Source organism: Solanum stenotomum, chromosome 2 (assembly GCF_019186545.1).
Source record: "Solanum stenotomum isolate F172 chromosome 2, ASM1918654v1, whole genome shotgun sequence".
Taxonomy (NCBI): Eukaryota; Viridiplantae; Streptophyta; class Magnoliopsida; order Solanales; family Solanaceae; genus Solanum; species Solanum stenotomum.
Genome location: NC_064283.1, coordinates 37,185,667 through 37,202,366, shown reverse-complemented (window position 1 = coordinate 37,202,366; position 16,700 = coordinate 37,185,667). Strand labels below are relative to the sequence as shown.

Below are 16,700 nucleotides of genomic sequence, written 5' to 3'. Positions count from 1 at the left end.
ATCCCATATACTTAGTACATTCAAACGTACTAATGCATACTCTATGCCTACATGATGTCACCATGTAGGGACCGGAGCACCGCTTGACCATCCTCCTCCACGTGGCTAATACGATTTCCTATCAAGGTTATTGGTGAGTCCTCCATTCCGGGGACGTTGCTCATGATCTTTTGCTATGTATAAGACTTTTCTTTTAGTTATGTTTTGACTATGAGGGTGAGCCCGGTAGTTTGTCTTGGCCCCCGCTAAGTACTCATGTTTAGAGGTGGTGTTGGACAAGTTGTGTATTATGCTTGAGCTTGACTCATCTATGGTATTTATGTATCATTTCTTCTTTTTTTCTTTTACTCCCTTAGTCCCGATTTCCCCCTTTGATTATGCTTATTGCTTATGGTCATTTTAATTGCTTTCGCGACCAAGGATGTGTAATGATACGCTATGAGGCTCGTTTGGGGTTCCTTCGGGTTCCCCATTCGCTGGTCACGTCTAGGCTCTAGGCTTGGGTCGTGACAAGTAAGGTATTGGGTTTTTTAAATTGACATTTATATGAGACAAAAAAAGATTCTACGCATATATAATTTGAGATCGAAAGAGGATTAGCGTCAATGAACATGACTTAGCTTATTTTTGAATTTTCATCACTATAAAACAACATAATTACCCCAATATGACAACGATTTCAAATATCCACACCCCTAGATTGCTTGTTAACTCTTGAATTCCTTATTACTTTAGTTTAATTTCGATAATTGATAACCAAAGATTTATATTAAATTGGTGGAATTACCCACCCACTTGTTCTAACTTTTGCTAATGAGCAATCATAAAATACAAATTTCTTGATAGGAATTCTCCACGATATACCATGCTATGTTGGATTCGACCCTGAATCATTGTTGGGTATTTTTATTGATTATGTCCGATGTCCTTTTTAATTGGTTTTAAGGAGGAAATTTGAGCATTATAAAAAGTGGAACTGCTGCCGGGGAATGGTGGTTGAGAATTCTAGTTGAGAAATTATATTTTGATTTTTTTAGTTGTAGTAGATTGTTGTTTGTTGATTTGTTGGTTTATACAATGAGTGACCATGGAAGTTACAACGATACAGACTTTGGAAAAAATGACAAAATTGGTGATTTGAATGATTTGCACATGAATGCTATTAAAACCATGGGAGCAATACAGATAGCTCCCACAATTGGGAGGGCTCTGTTTGACATAAACTTAACACTAATACAATTGCTCCAGATAAAAAGAAATTTTGGGGGCATAGCTCATAAGGATCCCCATGAAAACCTTAGGAATTTAATGGAGGTATGTGGACCTTTTGTGTTCAAGAATATCTCTCAAAATTTTGTAAGGTTAAGGTTATTCTCATTCTCTTTAATGGGAGAGGCTACAAGATGGTTGGCGGAATTTCCAAATGATTATATTACTTCGCGGGAAGAGCTAAATGATTCCCTATTATAGTGATTCTTTCCACCCTTGAAAATGGTTAAACTTTGAATCCAAATCCAAAACTTTAGGCGTATTGGAGGTGAACCTCTACACAAAACGTGGTTGAGGTTCAACAAGCTTCTTTTACAATGTCCAATGCATGGTGTTTCATACAATTCGTTGTTGCAATAGTTCTATTGTACTCTTGATTCAGTCAATAAAGTTGTGGCTGATTAGTTAGACCAAGGTGGATTAATGAGACAAGATGTGGCTACTTTTTTTTAGATGATTTGACTAAGGACACATGACCATGACACACTAGAGAGGACCATGTGCCTACTCTAAAATTTAGTTTTAGCAAAGAGAGAGTCGAGAAAGACTACGAAAGAGCTGAAAACATGGCCAAAATGATTACCCAACTCGATTTGTTGTCTAAACATGTTATAGGAGGTTGACTCAAGTCGGTAAATGCGGTGGTGACAAACACTGAGCAGTGCCCGAATGACGCCAAGTTTGAGGCATTATACAATGAGGAGTTTCAGTACCTTGGAAATCATATAAGGGGTTCTCACACAAATTAGCAACGACAAGTTGAGAACCAAGATTGGGGAAAAGATAGAGAGGGTGATTGGAAAGGCTGGTGGGGTGGAAATTGGAGAAATAGGGAGGTGAAAAAAGATAGGTAAGTGCATTCCCCTGATTGTCCACTCCCAAAAGAACTAGCTGGGGGAAAAGGAAGTCGTACTGAATACATGGTTGTAAGGATCTACAACAAGGTCGAATGATCTGATAAAGTGTTGAAGGAATTGAAAAATGACTTCTCCACTTTATCTCAAATGGTGACTTCTCACTTAGATTCTATCAAGCAGCTGAAGACCCAATTGGGATAATTGCTACTAATCTAAATCCAATAAAAAAGGGAGCATTAAACAGTGACAACATCCCATACCCCAAAAATGATTATTGAGATTGAGAACTATGTCGTGCGAAGACATTAAATAAAGCACTTCATAGGAGGCAACCAAAATCTTTACTTTTGTTTTTATTACTTTCGAATAACGTGTATTGTGAGTATAGGTTGAGTAGAGGTTGATAAGTTGAAATGAAAAGCAGAGGCGATGACCGCGACATGCCAAAGGAAATTGTTGACTCATTATTATCCTCCTTCTGAGCTTGAACATGTGGAAAAGTGTACTGCCACATTTTGTGATTGAAACTCCAAAGGGCAATTTACTAAAGTGCACTATGCAGACTACATCAGGTTTGCCAAATCATCCTTCAGGTTTGGTGTTCGTTAACATATTTAGGAATGATCTTGAGCTATAATTGGAGATTGCCGAACATGTTTGACAATGTTAGTCATGACCACATAATGGGCCCGACATAAAATGGCCAAAGATCTTTTCAAATTTAAAATATCAAACCTTTTGATATCACTAAGTATTGTTCTCTCCTTTCTCTTGCATTGCTTATTATTAGTGAATGTGAGACTTTAGTCTGTGTTTTCAAAGTTCAAGGAGTGCGTTCACTTGGATTTCCTATCAACCCAATCCCACTATCTTGATTTTCTCGACTTGTGCTCCTACTGAGGTTGGTTTTCAATTTTTTTTTGAAATTTTTGAGGTTTAAATTGCATACTAGGTATGGGCTTGAAGCCATTAAGTGTTGTTCTCGAATAGATTTTGACGGGTAGCACCGTATTGTGCGATTTGAATTGTACCCATGAGATATTTCAATGTGTGAGCCTGAAAATGCAAATCTTGATTGTGTTAGTTGATATTTGAAATTGAAGTGATAAATATGTTGGGTATGAGTTGAATTTCATGTGGGTGAAGTCTGATTAGGTTATTGTTCACCCAACTGTATAATTTTGCCCAATGATAGACATGGTGACTAATTTTTAAGGGCAAATAATCAATTCGTTCAGTACTTGGAAATATTTGGGGATGTCTGAGTACCCATATCTTGATATGCATATAGGTGAATTGTAATATTAGGGGGAAAATCGTATTTGTTGTATATGATGGGTTAGCCATAAAAATTAGGCGCTAGGATAAACAATTCCTGTCTCGCGGGCTTCTCTTAGCTCACCAAAGATGTTTGGTGAGTAAGCGAATAAGCCCATTTCACCTTCTATAGCGTATGTATGACTTTTGGGTTTGTCCCATTCGGTGTGCTTGTCTTAGTCCACCAAAACCATTCGAAAAATCACCAAGTGGGAGTAGATACTGCCCTTAACACATGAGTCTTATCAATTTGCACTATCATTTTCGATGGAGTTGTATTAGCCTGCCAAAGCCGGCTCACTGAAATGCGAAGTTGGAATTGACACCGATTTTTCTAGCTGAATCATAAGATATTTGCTACTATCTAATTTGGTGAGTTCACCAAATCTCACTGATCCAGTTTGGCTATAGACCTTCTCGATAGGCGAGCCTTATAAATGTTTTTAATGTTTCATTCAATGTGCATTTGATTTCAACTAGCCTTCACAAATTCTATGTTTGATTGTGTGCTTTGCAGGAAATGACCCGAACAAAGAAAAAGTAAGTGGTTACAACTGATATGGAGTAAGATAGAGACTATCCACTTCATCCTTTTCCAAAGAGGTACAAGGGCCTATCTATTAGCGAGCCTTCGTAGGATCCCCATCATCAATAACCCACCACCCTACAAATATCTATCCAAGAAAGGGTACAAACTAAAAATGAGTTGGTGAGGAATATTACTAAGATTAGGTCTAAATTAGTGCAACCTTCTTATGTACAAGCACCTCCTTCAATAGTCGTCTCAATTATCACTATAAGAGCCGTCAATAGGCTCAAAGCTGCTGGTAAGATGATCATTGTTTAGTAGAGAAGGCTCTCCATAGATGGATTCATGACTAACTACCCAGCTATATGAGACACCACTCAGTTTTACAAGTTTGAGGGGTTCACAAAGCCAAGAAACCTCTACATTCCTTCTTGGGTGCGAGAGTTCTACATTACATATGCCTAGGACCTCCCAAAGATGTGAAATGGCACATTTTGGAAGCCACTAGAAGAAGTGGAGGTGTGTGGCATGAAAGTACGATGTGATGCCAGAGGTATTAACACTGCACTAAGAATGTCAACTTTTGAGTCAAATTTGTACTAACTCTAGATGCGTCATGACTTGGACTCTTTGAAAAGGTGGTTGGACCCCATGATTTCTATTATCCTCCCTCCTAGAGGGCTAATGGTGTGTGGATTGAGTAGAAAGACTTAAATGTTGTGGCGAGATAATGCTTTGGCTTTATCTGCAGTACAATAATATCACAACAGAATGAGTATGTCCAACACCATGACAAGACAATCTTCGTTGGGACAACCAAAGACAGAGAGCACATACATATGGATGCAATTATAGCTGATGAGATTTTGATGAGAACTAGGCCAGAGAAGACTTCTCTCCCATTTCTGGTAATGATTATGTAGATATGTGAGAGCGAATAAGTCCCTTTCATAGCATCATAGTTGTGAGGATCAAACCAACCTCATCAAGTGATATCAGACGAATTAAGAATGATTACTTACAGAACGATATGACTCCGAGGAAGCCGCCACCACCAGACTCGAGGACCATGGTTGATACCACCACACTAGCAGTTTAGGCTAGCACACTTGCTCTTTCTGTAGAGCAAGTTGACATTTCTACACCTTATGATGTACCTTACCTTATTAGTGCCCCTAATGCATCTATATTTTTTATTGTTGCTGTTGTTGTGAGACCTTCCCTACTCCTATCACTCGTCGCCCTTTAATCAAGACAATGATTTATTAGATGGGTAGCCTTCCCTTATTGGTAGATATTATAATTGCACGAGTTGATACATAGATGCTTAATCTCATTGATAGGGCCATTAAAAAGGCCTTAGCTCCATTAATGTAGAGAGTTGTTAAGTGTGAGGGGTTGGTTGAGAGCCATGGTGTGATGTTGGATAACCTCACTTCTAGACTTGTAGCCTAGGTGAAGGCCAAGGGTAGCTCTGGTGCACTAAACACCATGAGGGATGAGTTTTCTCCTTTACAAGTGAAGGCGATTCAGTTGTAATCTATGGATGTATCTATGTTTTGGGGGGGGGGGTGTTATCCTATCGGATGCACCTACCTGCATAGCAGGATGCCCAATACTAAACCTCTTCCTAGTTAGAAGCCTTAGATAGCTGCGAGTGTTGATGTTGATGATGATAGTGAGAGGGCCGAGGATTAGTTGGCAGGGGAGACAAATGTGGAGGAGTTGAGGAGCGAGGAGCATTGGATTGCCTTGACCTTGACTAAGATGCAGGAGGCCGATGAGGTCATTCTTCAGGTGACCCTAGAGCGATCCATTTAGGAGACTTCAGTGGTTAGTACTAGTGGAGTCAATTCAGACTCCCCCATATCTCTGACTGATGAGACAGGAATTGATGCCTCAGTTGACCCATTCCTACCACCTCAAGTGATCCTATTTCGTGCATTTATGGCCCTAATTAGGCTTCATCACATGAGACTCCACATGAGAGGGATGCATAGGCAAAGCTTGTCTGAGGAACCTTTTTATGTAAGCCTCTTATATTTTTATTTTCATTGCAAGGACACTATTTTTTTTTTTTTGGGTTGAGGACCTTTTAGCCAATATTCCCCTTTTTGATTGAATTTTTTTATTTTGAGTTTTTAATTAGTGTAGTACTTTACTTTTGATTTTATTATAATGCTCTTTTGGTTGAAGAATGGCTCTTATTTCTATTTTGTTCTCTCTTTTGATTTTTCAACCCCCTGTGAGTTTTGAAAATTGTGAAGTGATTGGAGTTTTTATTGATAACAAATTGAGGATCTATTGTGTTCAATATCGATGTCTTCAGTAGTACTCATGATCTTGGTGTAGAGTGTTGGTATTACGAAAATGATATCGATGTGGTTGTACTTTTGAGTGATCTCTTTGAATATTTTTCTGACTAGTTCTGTTTTGATGTGAGCCTTGCAATGAATATCGCGCACACACTTTTGATCTTTTTGAGATGTGCTAAATGTGTGTATTTCTAAGTGCCATATATGGCAAGGTCTTAGTTGGAAGATTATTTATCATGTAATACCAACTATTATAGTTTGGAGTTATTAAAAAATAAGAAACACTGTGTTACATAGAGGAAAGATGTCGGTCAACACATTGCAATATCAAATCACTTACTCTGTAATTTTATTCATGAACTTTATCTATTCCCCATACATTTGGCCATTCATTTTAGGAAAAAACTTCATCTATACCCCATAAAGTTAGCCAAATCAGATCAGTACATTACAAAAAAATTCTAACATAAAGACAAATCGAGTATTCTCCTAAAGATTTTGAGCCTTTCGGATTTGATTCTAGCTTACCAAACACAGAACATAGGATGTGTTTGATTACTTTTACTGCCAAGCTGACGAAACTAATGTCGACTCACAGTAACACAATATCGATGCTGACCAAATTGATGTCGACTTACACTAACACAATATGAAAGCTGATAAAATGATATAACATAACACGACATTCTATTACAGTGTAGAAATGATAAAAATAAAATTAGAACACCCATTCCTAACATTCGACTAATTTTACTGCAACTCTAGCAACAAATGTTTTCTATATAAAAAAAGGATCCACAGTACAACACCTAAAATAGATCTTTTCAATACAAAAAAAAAAACTTTTTGAACTACATAATCAAAATTAGTTGTTAACCTAAAAACAAAAAAAATTAATATTTAAACCTATGTGAAGATCGATCTTCTCAAAAAAGCCCCAACTCTTCAATGGTGTGGAAAATATTAAAGAGTAGAAGCTCTTCCAAACAACCCATGAAAATTTAGAGAGAAGGAAAACTTAAAAAGAATGAAATGGATAGAATATCATACCTTTTAGTGAAGATTAAGTTGCAGAGGAACACCACAAGTCACTTGTTGAAGCTATCGGAGATGACACTTTCGTCAGAAAAGAACTCTTGTTGGAGACGAGCGAGATGATTTCTCAGACGACCCGCTAAGGTTGACTTCTTGGTTATTTTCAGAGATGACTTTAGAGAAACCCTTGATAGAACAAATTCTTCAATTTTTATTTCTATAGAAGTCCACTAAAAGGTTGCTCAATTTGCTACTAAGAAAAACTTTCCACGGGCTTCTAAAATTAGAGGAGGGAAAATATTTTTTTAGGGGGAAATGGAAATATCAATAGAATTTTTTTCGCAAAAAAAGTCCCTATAATATTTAGTATTGCAATAGTTAAAAACACTGTTGCAGAAAGTGCCTCTCTGGCAAAGATTGTTGGCTGATGCAACGATTTATTTTAATAAGTGTTGTATTAGGTCGATGGGTCTATGGGGACGGTTAGAAGTGTTGCTATAGAATATTTATAGCAAAAGTTATCAAACCGACACTTCATCATTGATGTCGTAGGCCATATTTCTAGTAGTGACTGGTCGTGAAGGTGTCATGAACCATGGCAATGCTTGGTCAAGGGTTGGGCAGCCTTGGCTTTTGGCTAGGCCTTCCCCCCCCCCCCCCCTTGCCTTGGCACATGCCCTTGCAACCCCACACCGAACCTAAAAAGGTCATTCAACTACGGAGTCTAACACGTACCTTGACGTTGACCCTCACATTAAGGCTCTAGTTCACCTACTAGGTTTCTGGGTCGTACATTATCTCCCCCTTAAGAACATTCGTCCTCGAATGACACTTTAAAAACTTTAAGGGATAACGACTCAAGACTAGCAGCCCATCATGCATGCAACATCATAAACAATGCACAAAACTAGAAGGAAACATCAATTCCATCTCAAACTTAATCAATGCAACACAAGAAAGTAGGAACTACATCTACAAACTCATTATGCACGAAAACAACAACATTTCTCATTTCATCGGAGGAATTACATTCTCAACTCAAATCATTCTCATCATAACATCATTAGGTACATTATGCAATTTCTCTTAAAAGAACATTTAGACTTGTTCAACAATCAACCACATGAAGTATATATACAACTCATACTAGATGCACATCAAGATGAGGAACATAAATCATGAAAACTCATTTTCTCATTAAGAACATGCATAACATAATGAGATCATAGAAACACATAATTACACATGACTCCAAAACATGAAACAAGCTACAAGGAACTCTTGGTGTCAAGTTTGAATATCAATAGAAGAAAACAGATAGGGATATTGGACCTCTCAACAACCTTACTATTCAACATATCATCTCCCCCTTAGGATGAAACCTCAAACTAATGCGTAACATGAAAATAACATAGGAATCCTCAATATAACATCATAACTATAAGGAATTTATTCATATTCTCATGGAAGAACCTTCTTTAGCATTCTATTTCTTAGTTTTCCGGTCTGAGATCCCAACCGGTACATCTAAACTAGGAAGGTCCTCATTAAGCAACACTTGCTCACAACTACCTTACCAACACCACTCAAGGTCTCATATGAGTCTACCACGTCAGGTCTAAACTTCTCAAACTTACTACACCTCTTAAGTTGAGAATTTCAACCAACCCTAACTCATGAACATCAAGGATACTCAACGACTTTGCTATTTAAGCACCTTATCTTCCCTTTGGGAGCGAGCCTGTACCAAATCTTTTCAACATCATTTCTTTCAACATACCTCAAAACTCATCATGACTAAGTCGGATTCTAACACCAACAAAACATAACCATAAGTAATCCATTCACACTAAAGACAACATCACAATCTATCACCTCAAATTTAACAAGTCACACAATCATAATTGGCATCACAACCAACCTTTCTCCCTCACTCATCCTAGCATAGGGCTTTCAAGTGGTCATCTCCTAAAGACCATCAGATAAGGAATATGAGAGAGATATTATAGAGTTAAACTCTGTGGCACAACTTGAAGAATGGAGAAGTTAGAATTTCCTAACATCCAATAGCCTCTTATTCAAAAATGTGGCACGGTTCACACTATGAAAAAGACTCTACTAGACGTGGTTTGAGACATCCTAAAAGCATTCCAAAATCTTGTTCTCTAATACCATGTTTGTCACGACCCAGGGATACCCCCTAGATGCAACACGGTGTACAAGACTCTAAAAACTCTCATACAAGCTTCATAGCATTCATGAACATCAGAGCATAGGAAAAAATGCGAAATTTAAAACCTTTCTTTTACAATCGAAGTCATTTTTCATAAAAAGCAAGCAGAAGTCTTTCTATAGTTTGTCCCAAACCATCTAGAAACATAAGACTTAAAAATATAGGACACAACCCATACAAAAGCTCTAAACATATAATAGAAGACATTAAGGGAAAAAGTGGGTTCGTCCTCGAAACTATGAGGACTCACCAAATCTTCATCTCCAAGATCCTTAGAAACCTATTCTATAGAACATCAAATCTCCAAACCCTACAATTTTGTAAAAAATGAAGAAATATAGGTTAGCACAATAGATGTACAAAGTATGATAGTCATGCAAAAACATGCTTAAAACGGGAATTTTATTTGAAAGTCATTCTTTATACCAATTTGAGAAAACTTCATGAACATAAGAATAAGAGGCATAACATATAAACATAACCAACATACAAGTCATTTCTTCACATTTGAACGTAATCAACCATATAAGACATTTCATTACATTAAGCTTTCACCTTAAGCAACATAAAGAAACCCCAAGCTATACTATATGCAATGTATGAATACCATCCCATACCACCATCCACACTAAGTACCACATCAAGGCCACCGAAAGTGAACTTACAATTCATCCTTTCCATCTTTACAAAATACCCATACATACGAGACATAAAAATTACATAAATTATGACAAGGAAGTAACTCATAATACAATCCAAGTATAGCATGCATCATTACATGAATCATATAGGTCAACATTCTTCCTTAGCTTAATTATAAGCGCTTTCATTCATTAGACATTAAGACATTAGAGAACTCACTATGACCCTCTCAAAGCCTACTCGTGCAATGCATGGATATCATCCCATACTACTACCCACACTTCATAGAACTTCTGAAGAAACCATAGTGCACATCTTACATGATGGGAATAAGCATTAACAACCATAGACCAAGAGAGAAAACCATGGAATCTAGTGTCATATAGCCCAACACCATAAATAGGTGGTCTACTTGCCTAAGGTAGGACCGATAACGTTTTAGCTTAAGTGGATCCATTAGCTAATATCCTATGTGGGCACATGTTATGGGATATGAAGATGTTCATTGGAACCCGACCTAACATGGGGAGAGTTTTCATCTTATCATATCCACTGGGTGCTTAACCGTCATTCCCATAGAGTAGTTCATTTACATTACATTACTGTAATTTAGAGGGCCAACAACATTAGGTCTACCGACCCAAAGTACATTACACAAGAAAGGGCCACCACCATTAGGTTTATCAATTCAAGGTACATTACATGGATAACTCATTGAATCCTGAAGAAGGGCCACCAACATTGGGTCTACCGATACAAGGTTCATCATTTCACACATGAAAGAGCCACCAACATTAGGTCTACTGATTCAAGGTTTATCATCACATTAGTTTCTAGACTCATCATGAAGGGCTACGAACACTAGGTCTACCAGTACAAGACATAGCCTATAATACTTCATCCTTCATTTATAAAAGGAATCCCATTGGCCTATCAATTCATATTCATCAAGTCAAGACACATTCATTATACAAGAAGAGGATGCCTAAGCCTACCAATTCAATACATGATATTACATTCAAGGTCATGTTCATCAATACAAGAAAATAATGCCTTAAGCCTACCAATGCAAGATACATCAATCCACATTACTTCCATTTATACAAGAAAAAGATGCATAAGCCTACCAATTCAAGATATAACATTACATTATAGAAACCCTATACATTCTATCATCATCATTCATGAGTGTTATTTAATAATATGCTTTCAATCATAAAACAATTACATTTTAAACACGATCATAGTTCTTTCATTGAGATCACACACATATACTTCACATCATAATCATACATAGATCCTTCATGAAATTGCCTTCCAACGCTTACATCAATCACAACCCAAACACCTAAGATACTACAATAGACATGAGAATTAACATGATTCAATAACTAATTCAATATAAGCATAAACAATTCAACATACTTTCATGATTAAATCAATTCCCAATCACAAACCACAACTTAGGATTTTGGGGGAAACATGGGTTAATAGAGCAAAATTGACCATAATTCATCAATAATTCAACAATCCATTCATAACTCATCATATAAAACATTTTAAAACGATTTGGAATTGAACCCATGCGTAGATTGAAAACTAGGTTTTTTGGAGTAATTTTGAAAGTTGAAAACATATTGGAAATTGGCTTCTTGAAAGAAACTAAGTCAAGGAAGAAGACTACCATACCTTGCTTGTGAATCCCCACGAAATTTGAGGAAGAAATACCTTGAATCCACAAACCCTAGATCCCACTTCTTCTTCTTCTTCTTTGGGAACTTCTAGAGAGAGAAATATTGAGAGGAAGAACTCTTTTGATTTGATTTGGGTTTTGGAGAATAAAGGAGTAAATGAAGTGTTTTATGACTCACAACTATATATATAAGTGATATAAAACAATTCAAAATGACCCCACACAATAATTAATTAAAAGGAAATTACTTAATGACCCTCAACTTGGGCAGCCCACGTTAGGGACCACGCCCAACTATATGGCTCGTCAAGGGAACCACGGCTTGTGGTAGTGCCCGTGGTCTCTTAACCAGTGAGCCTCCTTGGCAAGTCAACCCCCTACCATGCTAAGGCATGACCGTGAGCCTTCCCACGCGTCGTGGTCATGACCACGGGCCGTGAAGTGGCTCGTGGACCCTTGGGCGGTAGATAGGCTCCAAGACATGACCTCCCACTAGACCAAGGGTTCTTCACGGACCGTGGTTAAGACCACTGGTCGTTAAGGAGGTCATGAACCCTGGCAGTGCTTGGTCAAGGGTTGGGCATCCTTGGCTTTTGGCTAGGANCCCCCCCCCCGCCTTGGCACATGCCCTTCCAACCCTATACCAAACTTAAAAAGGTCCTTCAACTACGGAGTCTAACACGTACCTTGACGTTGACCCTCAGATTACACCTCTAGTTCACCTACTAGTTTTTTGGGTCATTAAAGTTACGGGATAAGGAGATTTTAGAAACCCCAAACCTATTTCATTGATGGGGGAGCTTCCATCTCATGAGATTATCTTTAGAGAACCCGACTTATTGTATTAACGGGAAGGCCTTTACCTCATTTTCCATATCCACTCGGTGCTAAGCATTATTTCCTAAAATTACTTGTTTAGTCTCGAATTGAATTTACACGTATGAAGGAGTATCTAGATCCGCCATCTATAATAACTCAAAAAATTAGCTCATAGATCATCCGTGAGAATGTACTTTCACAGTCCATGTCTTTAAATTCTATTCTAGTAGGTGATATCGGACATTCAACCTAGAATCTTCATAATGAATTCAATTAGGTCACAACTAACTTTCAACCTAGAATCATCAATATGTGAGGAAAACTTTCACATTATAATCATGTGTTTTCATGAGAATAGACTTTCAATCAACACTAGAAAATTATCATGATCATGTACATTTCATGCATAGTAATGTGTAAAGGTGCATATGAGAAATAGCCTTTCAAGTAACACCATAGATACATCATAATCATACTCATACATGGAGTGTGTGTGTGTGTGATTGTTCTTTCAATGGCACAACACAACATTATCATCACAGACAGTTCACTCTCAAAGTTCTTATAAAACATGTATATAATATCACAACCATGCATAATTCTCATATATTGCATACAAGGATCATAAATCACAACAAATCAACATATCTAGCATTCATTATATTAGACATGGATATTACCATAATTCAAGTAGTTCATTCATTACATGCATAAGCTCATGTGCTCATACTGTAGGTCATGTGCGTAAAGGCCCTTCCACAATAATACCATATACATTTCAACATGCATAATAGCTTCCTTCTTAAAGCCTCAACATTCATAGGTCATTCATTTTAGCTTTTACCATTTAAGCCATAGAATCCATCTTCATACTACAAGCATTACTCTCAAGCAATACCTCACATGGTCATCATGTAAACCTAATTCTCAAGGTAAACTAACCACATGTTTCATTCTTAGCCAATTATAGTCATATAACATCAAGTAAACTCAATATCAATACTACTCACCCATGATCCATCATATAAGCTCTAACCTAACTCATTCATGTCTACAAGCTTTACTTATAAACAATTCATAATTAGGTCATCTAGTGTAAGGTAATTCATAAAGAAGTTCATGAATTTTAGAACATCACATCTAAACCCTCAATTTGTCTCTTTCAAGGAATAACATTTGACCATACAAATTTCGCCCTAGAATCATAGGTTAATCAAGTATACATGTATAATCATACTAAAATCATGTAATTACGTCATAAACAATAATTATTTATTCAATTGAACCAATATACAACAATACCCACACTTAAGATCCAAATTGGGAAAATTAGGGATTCCATGGGTTCTTGGGGGAATTCATCATAAACCAACAATAATTTCATCAATTAAATCATAATTCATCATAAATCATCCATTGAAAACATTTTGAAAGAGAACCCATGACTTGAATTGAAACCCTAGCTTTTCGGGAAATTGGAAGCTTTGAAATCAAGTTTTGAAGGGACTCTATGGATGAAGGCTACCCATAGATTAAATGCTACCGTACCATATGTAGATTCCTCATGAAATTGAAGATAAAAGTCTGCTCCTTGAACCCTAAACTTGACCTTGTTCTTTTTCTTCAATGGAGTTTGTAGAGAGAGAATATTTGGAGAGGAGGTGCTTTCTTATTTTGGGGTTTGAGAATAATGAATTGTAAGGTTAGTTAATAGTTTAAAAAGCCTTAAATAAGTGAAATAAAACAATATAAACCATCCCCAATCATTAATTAATTAATTACAAATTTACCACTTTGCCCTCAACTTGGCCGAGAATGGACAGCAACACAGGTGCCATCCACAAAATACGACACACAGACCATGAGTGGGGTATGCCCCGTCCTGTAGGTCCTTGGATGGTGGCTGAAACTCTACAATTGGGGTTCTTGACCTACACATCTCCCCATGGTGCGTGGATGGACCTACTGGGCATAGGTCCCATCCGTAGCCCACAACAATTTGGCAACTTGGGCAGTTTTGGGGAGCCTTGGGGGTTAGGCGTTAGGGTCCTCCTCAAGGACCCATGGTTGGTCCTTTGGGAGTCGTACCTTGATGTTTAAACTAAACCCCTTAAACTAAGCTTGGTTAATCCTTTTACAACATAAAACCCCACATCAAACTCAACAACTCCCTTCAAGTTTCTCCCTTTCAAACCGTTGAGCATGAATCACAAGCCAATCAATAGTCATATCATTCTTAAACATAACCATACTATATTCTTTTGCTATCAAGTTCAACACACACGACACAAACTTACTCATCTTCATCTTAGGGTCAACCACTATAGATGGAGCATATCTTTACAACCTAGTGAACACCCGAGCATACTCCTCAACACTCATCCTTCCTGGGCGAAGGTTAATAAACTCAAGTGTCTTAGCCTGCCTCATTTTTAAAGGACAAACCTATCAAGGAACCCATTCTTTTATCTTTCGCATTCCATGGGGCCCACGTCTACCGGCCTCACTTCTTTCCATTGACGAAAGCACATTTGAGAAACCATTTAATTGGTAAGAGGCCAATCCCACCTTCTCTACCGGATTCACTCCCACAAAGTTCAACACCCTAGAGACCTTATCTATAAACTCTAGAGGATCTTCCTCCATCTTTGACCCATATAATTCTGGAATTTCTATCCCGACTTGAGTCAACAACTGAAAGCCATACCTAATTTTCTCATTAGACACATTCTCCACTATAGTGTTAATTGGAGCTTGGGGAGGAGCTTGTAGAGGAACCTCTTGCTCCATATTGTCTTTCTCACTCCTTTCAAAGTAAGCCCTTGAAGTAGTAATATACTGAATACCATAGGGCACACATTAGGAGAAAGACCTAATAAAGCTAAACTCTATGGAAGGATTTAGAGAATGAAGAAGTTAAGTTTTCCTAATATCAGATAGCCTCCTATTCATATATCTGGAGCGCTTCACATTTATGGACAAGACTCTAATAGACTTGGTTTGAGACATCCTAAAACAGTCCCAAAATCTTGTGCTCTGATACCATGTTTGTCACGACCCAAGGTTACCCCCTAGATATGACACGATGTACAAGACTCTGAAAAGCCTCATAGAATATCATTACACAAGAACATAGGAAAAAGTTTGAAAATTTTAAATTTTTCTTTACAATCGAAGTCTCTTATAAAAACCAAATGGGAGTCTACAACACTAAGTCTCAAACCATCTTTAACACTTGAATACCATCTTAGGAACACATCCCTTAAAAGTCTAAAACATAAAAGAAAGACTTAAAGGACATAATGGTCAAGCCCTCGAATACTATGAGGACTCACCAATCTTTTTCTTCTTGATCTACTATGGTCCTAGCTGCGAGAGTGGAAGCCAATATCACCAAACCGTACACTTCGTAGAAAAATGTAGAAATATGGCTTAGCAAATAAAATGTACAAAGTATAGAAGCCATGCATAAAATCCTTAAAATATGCAAAAAGGGACATTTTAGTTGAAATCATGCTATATGCCAATTTTGAACATCATGTTTGAAATAGTTGGAGAATGTAGCTCATAAAACAACTCATGCACAATTCCTCATAGCATAAAGGATATCATCATGATCACAATAATAGTCTCCAACATAAACATAAGGTATGCCCCAATCTTCACAAAACATAGTTCATTCACATAGTAAAATACCATGATCATCTCATCATAATAGAACCATCACATAAGTAACCCTAGGTCATACTTGTGAAATTCATAGATAGGATCCCATAATCCTATCTAAATTGAGTATCACCTTTAGGCCACCATACTCTTTCTTATCATGCTTTGATCTTATCCATAGTCAATAATCATAGAAAAGGAAACATTCATGTTCATAGCATATAACAAGGAAAGTAACTGTTAGCAACACTCTATGTCGTACATGCATAAATTCATATATCTTCATAGCATAAAAGAACGACACCATTAATTAATTAATTAGAAA

At 37.3% G+C, this 16,700-nt stretch overlaps 1 protein-coding gene across 1 annotated transcript in view; it reads left to right on the top strand.

The window, feature by feature from the left end:
• Nucleotides 1–377, top strand: part of LOC125854930 (uncharacterized) — a 632,422-nt gene extending 632,045 nt beyond the window's left edge. The window contains exon 3 of the mRNA XM_049534537.1: nucleotides 127–377. The gene's annotated coding sequence lies outside the window, so the exon portion shown is untranslated. The remainder of the gene's footprint in view (nucleotides 1–126) is intronic.
• Nucleotides 378–16,700: the final 16,323 nt, after the last annotated feature.